Consider the following 12,469-nt stretch of genomic DNA (forward strand, 5'->3'; position numbering starts at 1 on the left):
TTTAAAGTTTATGTTTAATCTAAATGACCCCACAGTTTATATAATTTTGTGCTTTACATAAGACTTACATCTAAAAATAATAAAATGTAAATTGATACCATTTCATAAAATAACAATTTATTTATTATTAAAGCATTAAAATACAAAAAATGTATTAAACTATATTAAACATGAATATCTATTTTTTTAAGCTGGTTCAAAATGCCTGTCCTAATCAATACTATTATTAAAAGAAAGGTAAAGCTGGTATTAAATAAATTTTCAATAGCTCTGCTTAAATACAGAATCATCTAAACTCTAATTTATAACATTACTTACTTCAAATAATTTCCTAGGAGTATATTCTTCAAAACCCCTTTATAGCAGTAAACTAACAAAGAAAAAGTTTCCTGTGTCTTTGCTGTTATCAAATGTAAAAAAGCCCCTAAACATCAACAGTTTACAACAATGTACACATACACATCTATTTTAAATGCAAGTTACTTAAATATAGGTTTACATACACACAGACATTTTTAATACCTGCCACACACTCTGCACCACTTCTATATAATATATATTGATTAATTTCAAATACTTTAATAGATCTTTAAAAGTTCATTCAATTTTTTCTTGAAATTTGTCTTCTTTACTTATGAAAAGTACCTTTGTTCTCCAAAATATTATTTAAAATATAATGGTGTTTTGTGGATGGGGAAGAGCAGTATGCCTTAGTATAGGCATGGCTTGAAGATATTGCAGGTTTGGGCCAGACCACTGCCATAAAGCAAATATTGTGATAAAGCAAATCATGCAAACATTTTGGTTTCCCAGTGCGTATAAGTTATGTTGACACTATACTGTACTCTGGTAAGTGTACAATGGCATGATGTCTAAGAAACAATGTATATACCTTAATTTAAAATACTTTATTGCTAAAAAATCATAATGATCATTTGAGCCTCCAGTGAGATACAATCTTTTTGATGGGTGGAGGCTCTTGTTTTGATGTTGATGGCTGCTGACTGGTCAGGGTGGTAGTTGCTGAAGGTTGGGGTGCCTGTGGCAATTTCTCTTTTTTAGTTTTGTTTTGTTTTGTTTTTTCAAGATGGAGTCTTGCTCTGTCGCCCAGGTTGGAGTGCAGTGGAACGATCTCGGCTCACTGCAACCTCCACCTCCTGGGTTCAAGCAATTTTTCTGCCTCAGCCTCCTGAGTAGCTGGGACTACAGGTGCGCACCACCACGCCCGGCTACTTTTTGTGTTTTTAGTAGAGATGGAGTTTCACCATGTTGGCCAGGCTGGCCTCAAACTCCTGACCTCGTGATCCCACTGTGGCAATTTCTTAAAATAAGACAACAAAGTTTGCCTCATTGACTCTTCCTTTACAAAATATTTTTCTGTAGCATACAGTGCTGTTTGATAGCATTTTACCCACAGCAGAACATCATTCAAAGTTGAGTCAATACTCTAAAACTCTGCTGCTGCTTTATCAACTACATTTATGTAATATTCTAAATCCTTTGTTATCATTTAAACAATGTTTACAGCATCTTTCACCAGGGTAGATTCCATCTGAAGAAACTACTTTCTTTGTTCATTTAGAAGAAGCAACTCCTCGTCTGTTAAAGTTGTATCATGAGACTGCAGCAATTCAGTCACATCTTTAGGCTTCACTTCTAATTCTACTTCTAATTCCACTTCTCTTGCTATTCTACCACATCTGCAGTTACCTCCTCCAATGAAGTCTTGATCCCTTCAAAGTCATCCATGAGGGTTGAAATAAATTTCTTTCAAATTCCTCTTAATATTGCTATTTTTACTTACTCCCATGAATCACAAACATTCTTAATGGTATCTAGAATGGTGACTCCTTCCTATGAAGTTTTCAATATACGTTGCTCAGATCCATTAGCAGAATTACTATGTATGGCAACCACAGCCTTACAAAATGTACTTCTGAAATAATGAGACTTGAAAGTTGAAATTACTCCTTGATCCACGGCCTACAGAATGGATGCTGTGTTAGCAGGCATGAAAACAACAATAATCTCCATGTACATCTCCATCTGAGCTCTTGATGGCTAGGTGCATTGTCAATGAGTAATAACATCTCTAAGGGAATCTTTTTTTCTGAGTAGTAGGTCTCAACGGTGGGCTTAAAAGACTCAGTAAACCATGCTATAAACAAGTATGCTGTCACTCAGGCTTCCTTATTCCATTTATAGAGCACAGGCAGAGTTAATTCCTAAAGGCCCTAAGATTTTCAGAATGGTAAATAAGCACTGGCTTCAACTTAAATTCACCAGCCGCATTAGCCTCTAACAAAAGTGTCCACCTGTCCTTTGAAGCCAGGCACTGACTTTTCCTTTCTGGCTATCAAAGTCCTAGATAGCATCTTCTTCCCACATAAGGCTATTTGATCTACATTGAAAGTCTGTGGTTTGATGTAGTCACCTTCCTCAATGGTCTTATCTAGATCTTCTGGATAACTTGCTGCAGCTTCTCCATCAGCACTTGCTGTGTCACATTTACTTTTATGTTATGGAGACTGCTATTTTCCTTAAACCCTGTGAACCAATCTCTGCTAGCTTCAAACTTTCTTCTGAAGCTTCCTCCCTTCTCTCAGCCTTCACAAAAATTGAAGAGAGTTAGGGCCTTACTCTGGATTATGCTTTGGCTTAAGGGAATGTTGTGGCTCATTTGGTCTTCTACCCAGACCGCTCAAACTTTCTCCATATCAGCAATGAGGCTATTTTGCTTTCTTATTCATAATTCACTGGAGTAGCACTGTGCATTTCCTTCAAGAACTTTCCCTTTGAATTCACAACTTGGCTAACTGGTACAAGAGGCCTAGCTTTTGACCTGTCTCAGCTTTCAACATGCCTTTCTCACAAAGTTGAGTCATTTGTAACTGTTGATTTAATGTGATTCTTTAATGTGCTGCTCTTCCTTTCACTTGAACACTTAGAGGTCATTGTAGGGTTATTAACTGGCCCAATCTCAATATTGTTGTGCCTCAGAGAATAGGGTGGCTCAATGAGAGGGAGAGGGATAGAAGAACAGCCAGTTGGTGGAACAATCAGAATACACACAATACACACAAGTTCACCACCTTATACGGGCTTGTTTGGTGGGGCCCCATAATAATTACAATAGTAACATCAAGATCACTAATTACAGATCACCATAATAGACATAATAATAACGAGACAGTTTGAAATATTGTGAGAATTATGAGAATGTAACAGAGAGACATGAAGTGAGCACATGCTACTGCAAAAACGGTGCCAATAGACTTGCTCAATGCAGGGTTGCCATAAACCTCTAATTTGTTTTAAAAAAAATCTGCAAAGCACAATAAAACAAAGTGCAATAAAACGAGGTATGCCTGTACATTATCTCCTCATGTGCTGACAGCTCTTTGAATTCTATACTGTCTCACATCTTTTCTATGGGCACAGGCACATAGCACTTTTCAAGTACAGCCAACCAGAAGACTATCAGAAGTTATCAGTGTAAATTATTCATGTATATATAGACTAGACACTTTAAGATAACTCATTCCTACAATTGAGCCCTATTCTCAAAGAGTAAGATATTTATTCTTTAAGCTTATTATAATGGGCCCTGCATTGTGTTATTTCACTGGAAATTACAACAAATTGAGGCTTTTTACCAGCTGGTACTTTTTTGTATGCTCCTCCCAAGAAAATACTAATCAAAAAATAATAATTACAAAACAATCGCAAAAAAACTAATAAAAATTCACACATACTAGGAGTTAAGAACTTGTTTACAAACTGTAACTGTTTCATTGCACAATGAGAAAAGTAATAAATAAACCAATACTTACAAATATGCACAAAAAATATCAGCCCCAGCACCCAGAAATCACTGGTAAATTGCCTTTGAATTCATGAAAGTGACCTGAAAATTTAATAGAAAATGAAATTAAAAAGGATAAGTATATTGCATTTATATGCTTTATGAAAGAAGTATACATTCTGGCTACAAATCATATGATTTTTAACTCATGTAGTTATCCCCATCTACTCTAATAACTTTTCAAAATGATAATGCCAAAAGAAACAATTATTTCATTGTTCTACATCTAAGAATGCCAGATCTCCATCCAATATTGCTCTTTAAAAAAAAAAATCGGTAATAAAGTAGGTGTTAAAAGTACAAATAAGTAAGAACAAAAGGGAAAAAATTTTTAAGAGAAAGAAAGAAAGAAATAGGTTTATAATTTATATTTGAAAAACAATTTATGTCTGCAAGTTGAAATGAATTAGCTTCACAGAGAATATCTTAAATGTGCTTGACAGGAATATCTTGTAGGTAGAAATAATAAGAAAGAATGAAGTGTTTGTTCTACCTAGGTGTGGAACCCATAAGATGCTTAGGTTATTATATACAATGCATTCTGTATAAGCCATAATTCAATTCAAAATTCTTTTGCTCACATATACTTTATTCTCACTGAAGAGGTAACAGATGCAACTCAAACACACAGAGCTAGCCTTATACAAATTTTTAACATACAAAGAGTCATTTTATGCCTCTAAATGCCTATGATTTCCTCTATCCAGGACCCCCATGCATTAGAAGGTAGTTTGGTAGTTTATTTTTATTGTTTGGTCTAAATACAGCATATTTTTAGTTCCATTAAAACAAAGAAACTTTGTTACAGAGGCTGTATTCTTTCAAAAATGTGAGCATGGCTATGAGTAGCAGTCATCAAAAAATAATAATAGAGCTTGGGTTCCTAATTTAGGTCAGAAACTTTCCTAGGCTCTAGGGACTGGTTTGATTCAATCTGCAGTTTTTAAATATAGCCAGCAAATATCTAGGTTAGTTACAGCTAACTAGATTTAAATAAAATCCTTCTGAAAAACAATGGATCTTGATCAACATCATTTGTAGGAACCACTGCACCCAACTTTGCAATTATAGCACAAATGACCTTAATAGATTAGGTATAGGCATCTGAAATTAAGATGAAATACGAAATAAATATCTAACTCAGCCCTCTCCAACCCCTAAAATATGCTTTACCTAAATGATCACGTAATTTATTATATTTTCTAGTCAAGATTGATAGATAATAGAGCCAGGTGCAGTGGCTCACACCTGTAATCCCAACACTTTGGGAGGCTGAGGCAAGTGGTTTGCTTGAGTCCAGGAGTTCAAGACCAGCCTAGGCAACATGGCGGGACCCCATCTCTAAAAAATTTTTTTAATTTTTTTAAAGATTAATAGATGACAAAGGTGTGGGCATTTGAACAGATTTAAGCATCAACAGCTAATATACCCATTAGACTCCTTCACTAGACCTTCTTGTCCTTGTAGGAAATGGTGCCTCAGGGCTTCCCCACTCTAGTTTCACCAGTTTCCAGCAATTCTGTAACTCCTATTTCCACAGTGCAAGAAGTACAGGACAGTCTGGCCAGGGGGATGTAGCTCTGTCATTAATTTTTGGCATTATACCCTTTTCTTCCTCATTGCTTCTGCTGTTTAGGGATCTAGGGGAGTAATTTTATCTGGGACACCAGACAAGCGTACCTGGACACACTGTGTATATTATCAAAAACCATCAAAGAGTACTGGTTCTGATTCAAACCATCCTCACATGCCATCCCCCGCTGAATTATAAATTATAATTTCCTTATAAAGAAGTTACCCACTAAATAAATTTTATAGCAAAATGCTATATATCCAAAAGTCTAAATTCTAGAAGAATCCAAAAGAAGTTTTAGTTCTTATACATTTTAAAATACCACACCTTGTTTTTCTGACAAATACTTTTTAAAAGCATTAATTGGAATTATGCAAGATACATGATACCTCCTATCCCTTCACTTCCACATAAAGGATAGGGAGCTAAAAGAAACTGCGACCAGAAAATATTGCGGTTAGGGTAGATTTAATTTTTTAATCAATGAGCTATCTTGAATTAAGATCTCTAACTCTAGAAATATTTTTAATTTTGGAACAAGTCACATTCCAGACATTTAGAACAAATAATATTTTCACATACACCAATACAAAGTCAATAAATCTTATTTATCATATCAGTGCAGTCCTGCTACATATGTTTAAAGCAACTGTGAATCTCATTATCAACTGATTTGCACTATTGGTGAAGTTTAGAGCAAAGATTTAAAAATAATAAGTTCCTATGGTCAAAGAGTTCATTACTACATAATTTTTAAAATGGCTGTAATGCATACTTCTGCATGCAGATAACTGAAAGCTAAACAAGCAACATTTTATGAGCAGCAAAGAGTTAAGAATTAATACACACACAATTGAAATAGGTACTTTTTTAAGAACTAGGAAAGTTTAGTCTTAAAAGACATTTCCAAAATAAAACCAGTCACTATGGTCCTGAGGGCAGCACAAATGTGAAAAGATAGAGAAGGAAATGCCAGAGCAAATCATTATGTGTTCTGGAAAATCTCAATCTGCTTGGTAAAATGAATCCTCAGAACACCTAATCACCCATGGATTGTTCCAGTTCTCTATTTGCTCATTTATACATTCAGCAGAGAGTGACCATGGGTTAAAGATCACACTGGACAGTAAGAACACAAAAATTTTAAATTAAAAAAAAAGGTCTTTCCCATCAAGTATTTCAAACAATCAATAATCTGACCTGGGTCATAGTCTATTACACATCTGACCATGGTGGTAATTTGCTCCATAATATTTAGTCAGCAAGTTTTTAACATATTCTTAATATACTAAATAAAAAATGCATTACTACATATACTTCAATATAATAATGCACAAGAGGCCAAGTGCAGTGGCTCATGCCTGTAATCCCAACACTTTGGGAGGCCGAGGCAGGCAGATCACTTAAGGCCAGGAGTTTGATACCAAACTGGTCAACATGACGAAACCCTGTTTCTACTAAAACTACAAAAATTAGCCAGGCGTGGTGGTGCACACCTGTAATCCCAGCTACTCAGGAGGCTGAGACATGAGAATCACTTGAACCTGGGAGGCGGAGGTTGCAGTGAGCCGAGATTGCATTACTACACTCCAACCTGGGTGACAGAGCGAGACTCTGTCTCAAAAAAAAAAAAAAAAAAAAAACAAGAGATACAAAGAAGAAGTGCACAAATGAAGAAATGCAAATGTCCAATAATATGAAAATGTGTATAATCCCCCAAATAGCCAAAGAAATGTAAATAAAATATTTTTACTCATAATACTGGCAAAACATTTTATAAACTGGACAAAAACTGGTATTGATGAGAGTGTGGAAAAATAAGCACTTTCATGTACTATTGATGGGATTATAAATGTATGACTTTTCTGAATGGCAATTTTACAATAAGTTTTAAAACTTCTACTGTCCATATCCTTTGAGATTTCAACACTACTTTCAAAATTATCTTAAGGAGCTCATTATAAATATGATAAAAGATACACAGATTTAATATGTTCACTACAGTTTTTTATAATAGCCAGAATTAGGAATTGATTGAATAAGTAAATTGTGCTACAAACATATAACACTACTCTGTAATTATTAAAAATCATTATATAAATCTATATTTATTGACAAAAAAGACTGCCACAATACATTGTTGAATAAAAAATATGTGTATAATAAAAGTCCACCAATTTATAGAATATCAAATATTTATGTGAAAATCAAATATATATGCATGTATAAGTTTCACAAAATATAATTTAACAAAAATGTTAACATTGGGCAGGGTGCCATAGGTTATTTTTACTTTCTTACTCTTTTGGTTTGATATTATTTAGATTTTTTATACTTAGCATGTCTAATGTGTGCCAAAATGAGGAAGCTATTTCTAAATCCAGTACATCACTTAGAGATTCAAAAGAAATCACCCAGATCTAGGATAACTTGCTATTAGTCTGGGGGCAAAAGCCAAATATTAATATTAGTTTTAAAAACTCTCCAAATTACAGGGCAACTTCAAATGAGTATCTTAACATCAAATGAAGAAACCATAAACATTTTCACAAAAGCTTGTCCCACTCTACCAAAAATAGGTAATAGATCAAAGGTAAATAGCAAATAAAACATTGCCACCTCCCTGTATAATTAGACTTTAAAAGCTTTCAAGCTACATTTTTAAATCCTGCCTAAAGCCTGTCTTTAAGCCAAATCCACTTCTGTTTTTAGTAACCCCCCTCCCCTTACCTTCGTTTTATTATTTGAGTTAGCAAGAAAGTTCAAGTATCAAATGGGTGATTGGACTAAATGACCTTACAGCCCTGAGATTCAGTGATTCTGAGGTATTATTTAAAGTACTAAAGTGCTTCCAAAACACCTGTAACAAATTTTGTCTGCTTTTACATTAAATTGTAGCATTGCATGATTAAAACTGAAGTCAAGAATTAAATAACTTTTTAAATTTATTGATGCATTGATTTTACTAATATTACACATAGTGAGCCACAGAATTAAAACAACTGTCTTCAAAGCATTGATTTTCTCAACTAACTTTTAGGAAAATATCAATGCCTGGTCTTTCATATATCAAAATAAAAATTACACATTAAAAATATCCTGTATGCAAATTGAAGTGGGTTTTCCAGGAGATGTGATTGTTGCATTAAAACTATTGCTATTTCCTCCAAAGCTCCATCAATTTAAAAATTTCAATTCTTCACTGTTACTATCACTTTTTTTGCTTATGGCTTTACTAGATTAAACCCATGTTTATTGAACTACATAATGCTTAGTTTTCTTTTTCCTTAATAATAATATTAAATTATGCAGAATTTGAATCAACTATAAATAATAAAATGTGAAATTTGACTTTCAGTAGAACTGACATTAAGCTAATGTCCAGTATTTTTTTTAAATGGAGATGTTAATAATTAAAAACATCACAATACTGAATAGAAAATTGTGTCTCCTAATGCAAAAGGTTAGAGTATTTGTGAGGTATCAAGGAAGACAATTTAAGATGCTACCTAGTCCGCCACTCTGCTGTTCTGGAAGAACTTGCTTCCTCAAAGAAATAGGAATTTCTCCTATTCTTAAAGATCTCCAAAGGTAGTTATTATTGAAGCCACCTCATAATAGCTTCTTCATGTATTCTATGCTGCTTAACCTATATCTCTTCAATATTATTTTGGTATTGAGGGCCACCACTTAGAAGGGACATTGGCAAAGCATTCAGAGGAGAATGGCTAGGAAACTTTATGGAAACCATGTTACAATAGAATCGTTGCATGTTCAATGATGGTGGTTGGAATGAACTTGGAGATCATGGAGTCCAGTGGTTATCAAACTCTTAGGTCTCAGAACTCCCTTACAGTCCTAAAAAGTATTGAGAGTCCCAAAGAGCTATTGTTACATTTATCAATACTTACTATATTAGAAATTAAACTTTAAATTTTTTAAAGTTATTTTAAATAACAATAATAAACCTATTACACAGTATTATAAAGTATTTTATGAAATATAAGCATATTTTCCAAAATAAAAAAAGAGAGAGAAAACTAGCATTGCTTTACATTTTTGCAAATCTCTTAAATGTCCGGTTTAGAAAAAGACAGCTAGATTATCACTGGTGCTACTGCATTCAATCTGTTGTGATATGTTGGTTTGGTGGAAGTATGTGAAAAGTATCCATTTTCACACAGATAGAAAGAGGCAGAATGTTTTAATAGCCTTTTCAAATAATTGTGGCTATTCTTTTATATTATATCAAAATTTGACAAGTAATCATTTCTCAAAGGTTAATTGCAATATGGAATCTAAAACTTGAATATCAATAAACTTTTTGTATTCCATTACTCTAAAATCAAATCACCTTTAAATGGATCTTTTAGCTATGCCTGACTTTGTAACACCATACATTAGTTCATTTGAGAAATATTGGCTCACTGAGTTTAAAACATTGACATGTTCTATTATGCAATATTGTTAAAACCACATTTCTTAATATCACCACCCAATCTTATCAGAAAGGTTTTTAAGTATTGGGAAGCGATCATGATTGTGGTGGTGGGTAAAAGCTTTCCAAACTACTCATTTGCTCTTGGAAGCTCAAATTTTATTGACAAAAAAGTGTCACTTGCTTTCCTCAAAACAGGCAGGCTCACTTTGTTCATTTTTGAGAATATGTCTGCCAGGTTTTTAAGTCTAAATAACCATTGTGTGTTTGTTAGTTGTTCTTTCAAGTAAAAAATGGTGTTCTTTGAAAAAAGTAGTTAGTTCAACTCAATTACAAGTGATTTTCCTCAAGATAACCATCATACTTGGGTATGTAGTGTAAGTGCCTTATACATACTTCCCATTTCAGCACACAGAGTATTAAAGAAGGGTCAAGAGTTAATAAAATTAACAATTTTGCTGTTTCATCTACAATGCTCTTAAGTGAAAGTGGCCTTTTGTTTGTTTGTTTTCATGAGTGGTAATAATAAAGAATTCAATGACTACTAACATAATTTGGTGCCACTGTCTTAATGTGTGCTAAGGCACCAGCAGTTTTAACCCAAAATTGCTATGCATCCTCAGTGCAAATGTCAATACAGTGAAAAAGACAACTAGCAATTTCCCATTATGATGAAAATAGTTTTGACAACACACCCTCTGAAAGGGTCTCAGGGATCCCCTGTGTCCACAGGCCACATTTTGATAACTGCTGATCTACTCTGATACTCCATTTTGCAACCAAGGAAATTATCTTAGTTTTTTCAAGCATACAGTAAGAGGCAATGATACCTAGCACAGCAAATGTAATATAGTAAATGCTGATCAAAATTAGTTTCTCTTTCCTCCTTCCCAAAGAAAGAACAATACTTGTGGCTGGAAATTACAAAGTGGTAGGTTTTAGTTCGGTTCAAGATAAACCTTTTTTTTTTCCAAGCTCACAAAAGGACTTTTTATTTGAGGCAAAGAGAAGTCTTGCTGAAAGGGTTACAGTTCCAAGCAGTCAAAACTCAACTGTTACTTGCACTATTTTGACCTGGTAGATTTTGCTTCCCTTTGGTCAGAAAAGGGTATTCAGGTTGTACTTTCCCCAGCAGGGCAAAAAGAAGGGCAAAGCAAACTGGAAGAGACCTCTAGTCTACTGACAGGGCTCTTCAGATCCAACATCAAGCTGGACACACCCTTGCTGGCCACTCTACAGTTTGCTGTCCCATTGCTGAGTGACACAGGCCCTACTACCTTTGCAATGAAAACAAATGAGGCAGGAAACACAGGTATAGGTCACTTAGGGATGAGCAGGCAACCACAGCTTCAAAACTCTTCACGGAAGGGGTAATCCTTGTGGCAGGCACAGCTCACCAAGGCACAGACCCTCCAGTTCCTGTTGTAGCTGAGTGAGGTGGTCACATCCTGGCTGCTCAGTTCAAAGTTAAAGACCTTAACATGCTCAGCAATGTGTTCTGGTGTCACAGATTTGGGGATCACCACCAAGTTCCTCTGCATGGGGAGCCGGATCAGGACCCGGACTGTAGTTTTATTGTGCTTGGCTGTGATCGCCTTGATCCTGGGATCCTCCAGGAGGGAAGGGTCCTCGGGCTTGGCCCAGTACCTGTAGGGAGAGCTGAGGGGGCTCTAGGCAGTCACCACGATGCCTTTGGACTGGCAGTACTGGATTAACTTCTCCTGAGTGAAGTACGGGTGGCACTCAATCTGGTTAACCACAGGCTTATCCTTTAAGTCAGGTTTGTTTAAGATCCTCTCTACCTGGAGATGGTTGAAGTGGAGATGCCAATAGCTTTCACTAGCCCTTCATCCACCAGCTTTTCCATGGCCGCCCATGTGTCCAGAATATTGGTGTCACTGGGAACCACATTGCCTGACTCATCCTTCCCAGGCTTAAAGCCAGTTGGCCAGTGAATAGGGTAAAGGTCCAGGTGGTCCAGCTTCAGGTCACTGAGCGTCTTCTGGCAGGCTCCTTTCACCAGGCCCTTCTCATGGCACGTGCACCACAACTTACTGACAGTAAAGAGCTCCCTGAGCTTCTCCTGAATGGCCACCTCCACCTCATTTTCATTCTGGTACACATGGGCACAGTCGAGGTGGTGGTACCCAACATCGATGACCACCTTCACAGCCTCAGTCACCTGGCATGGAGGAGGCTTCCAGGTGTCCAGCCCCAGGATGAGCATCCTGGTACCGTTGTTGAGCACGAGGTGGCTGGCCATGGCTGCTGCACTCCCCAGACTCCCACCCAGAACTGTGCCTAGTTCAGTCCAAGATAAATCTTTTAAAGCAATGAAATAAGTTGCCTCGTCAAATAGAAGTTGTCAAAGTTGAGACTGCATGACTCTTTACCAAGAATGTTGTAGAAAGAATTCTTACAGAGTTTAAAGTTGTACCAAAACTTAGCTGATTATATAATCACCTAAAAATCTTTTATAAAGTTCAAATTTCTGGGCCCACTCCAGACCTCCTAAACCAAAATCTCCTTGAGTAGACCAGGAGTTTACATTTTTTTAAAAGCTCTGGAGGTGACTGTTACAGTTGGCCTAGAT

The 12,469-nt window shown here is 35.7% G+C and overlaps 1 pseudogene; it reads right to left on the reverse strand.

Moving 5' to 3' along the window:
- Window positions 1-10,855: 10,855 nt before the first annotated feature.
- On the reverse strand, window positions 10,856-12,139 carry LOC108517903 (aldose reductase pseudogene; annotated as a pseudogene).
- Window positions 12,140-12,469: the final 330 nt, after the last annotated feature.

Source organism: Rhinopithecus bieti, unplaced genomic scaffold (genome assembly GCF_001698545.2).
Source record: "Rhinopithecus bieti isolate Rb0 unplaced genomic scaffold, ASM169854v2 scaffold_42618, whole genome shotgun sequence".
NCBI classification, from domain to species: Eukaryota; Metazoa; Chordata; class Mammalia; order Primates; family Cercopithecidae; genus Rhinopithecus; species Rhinopithecus bieti.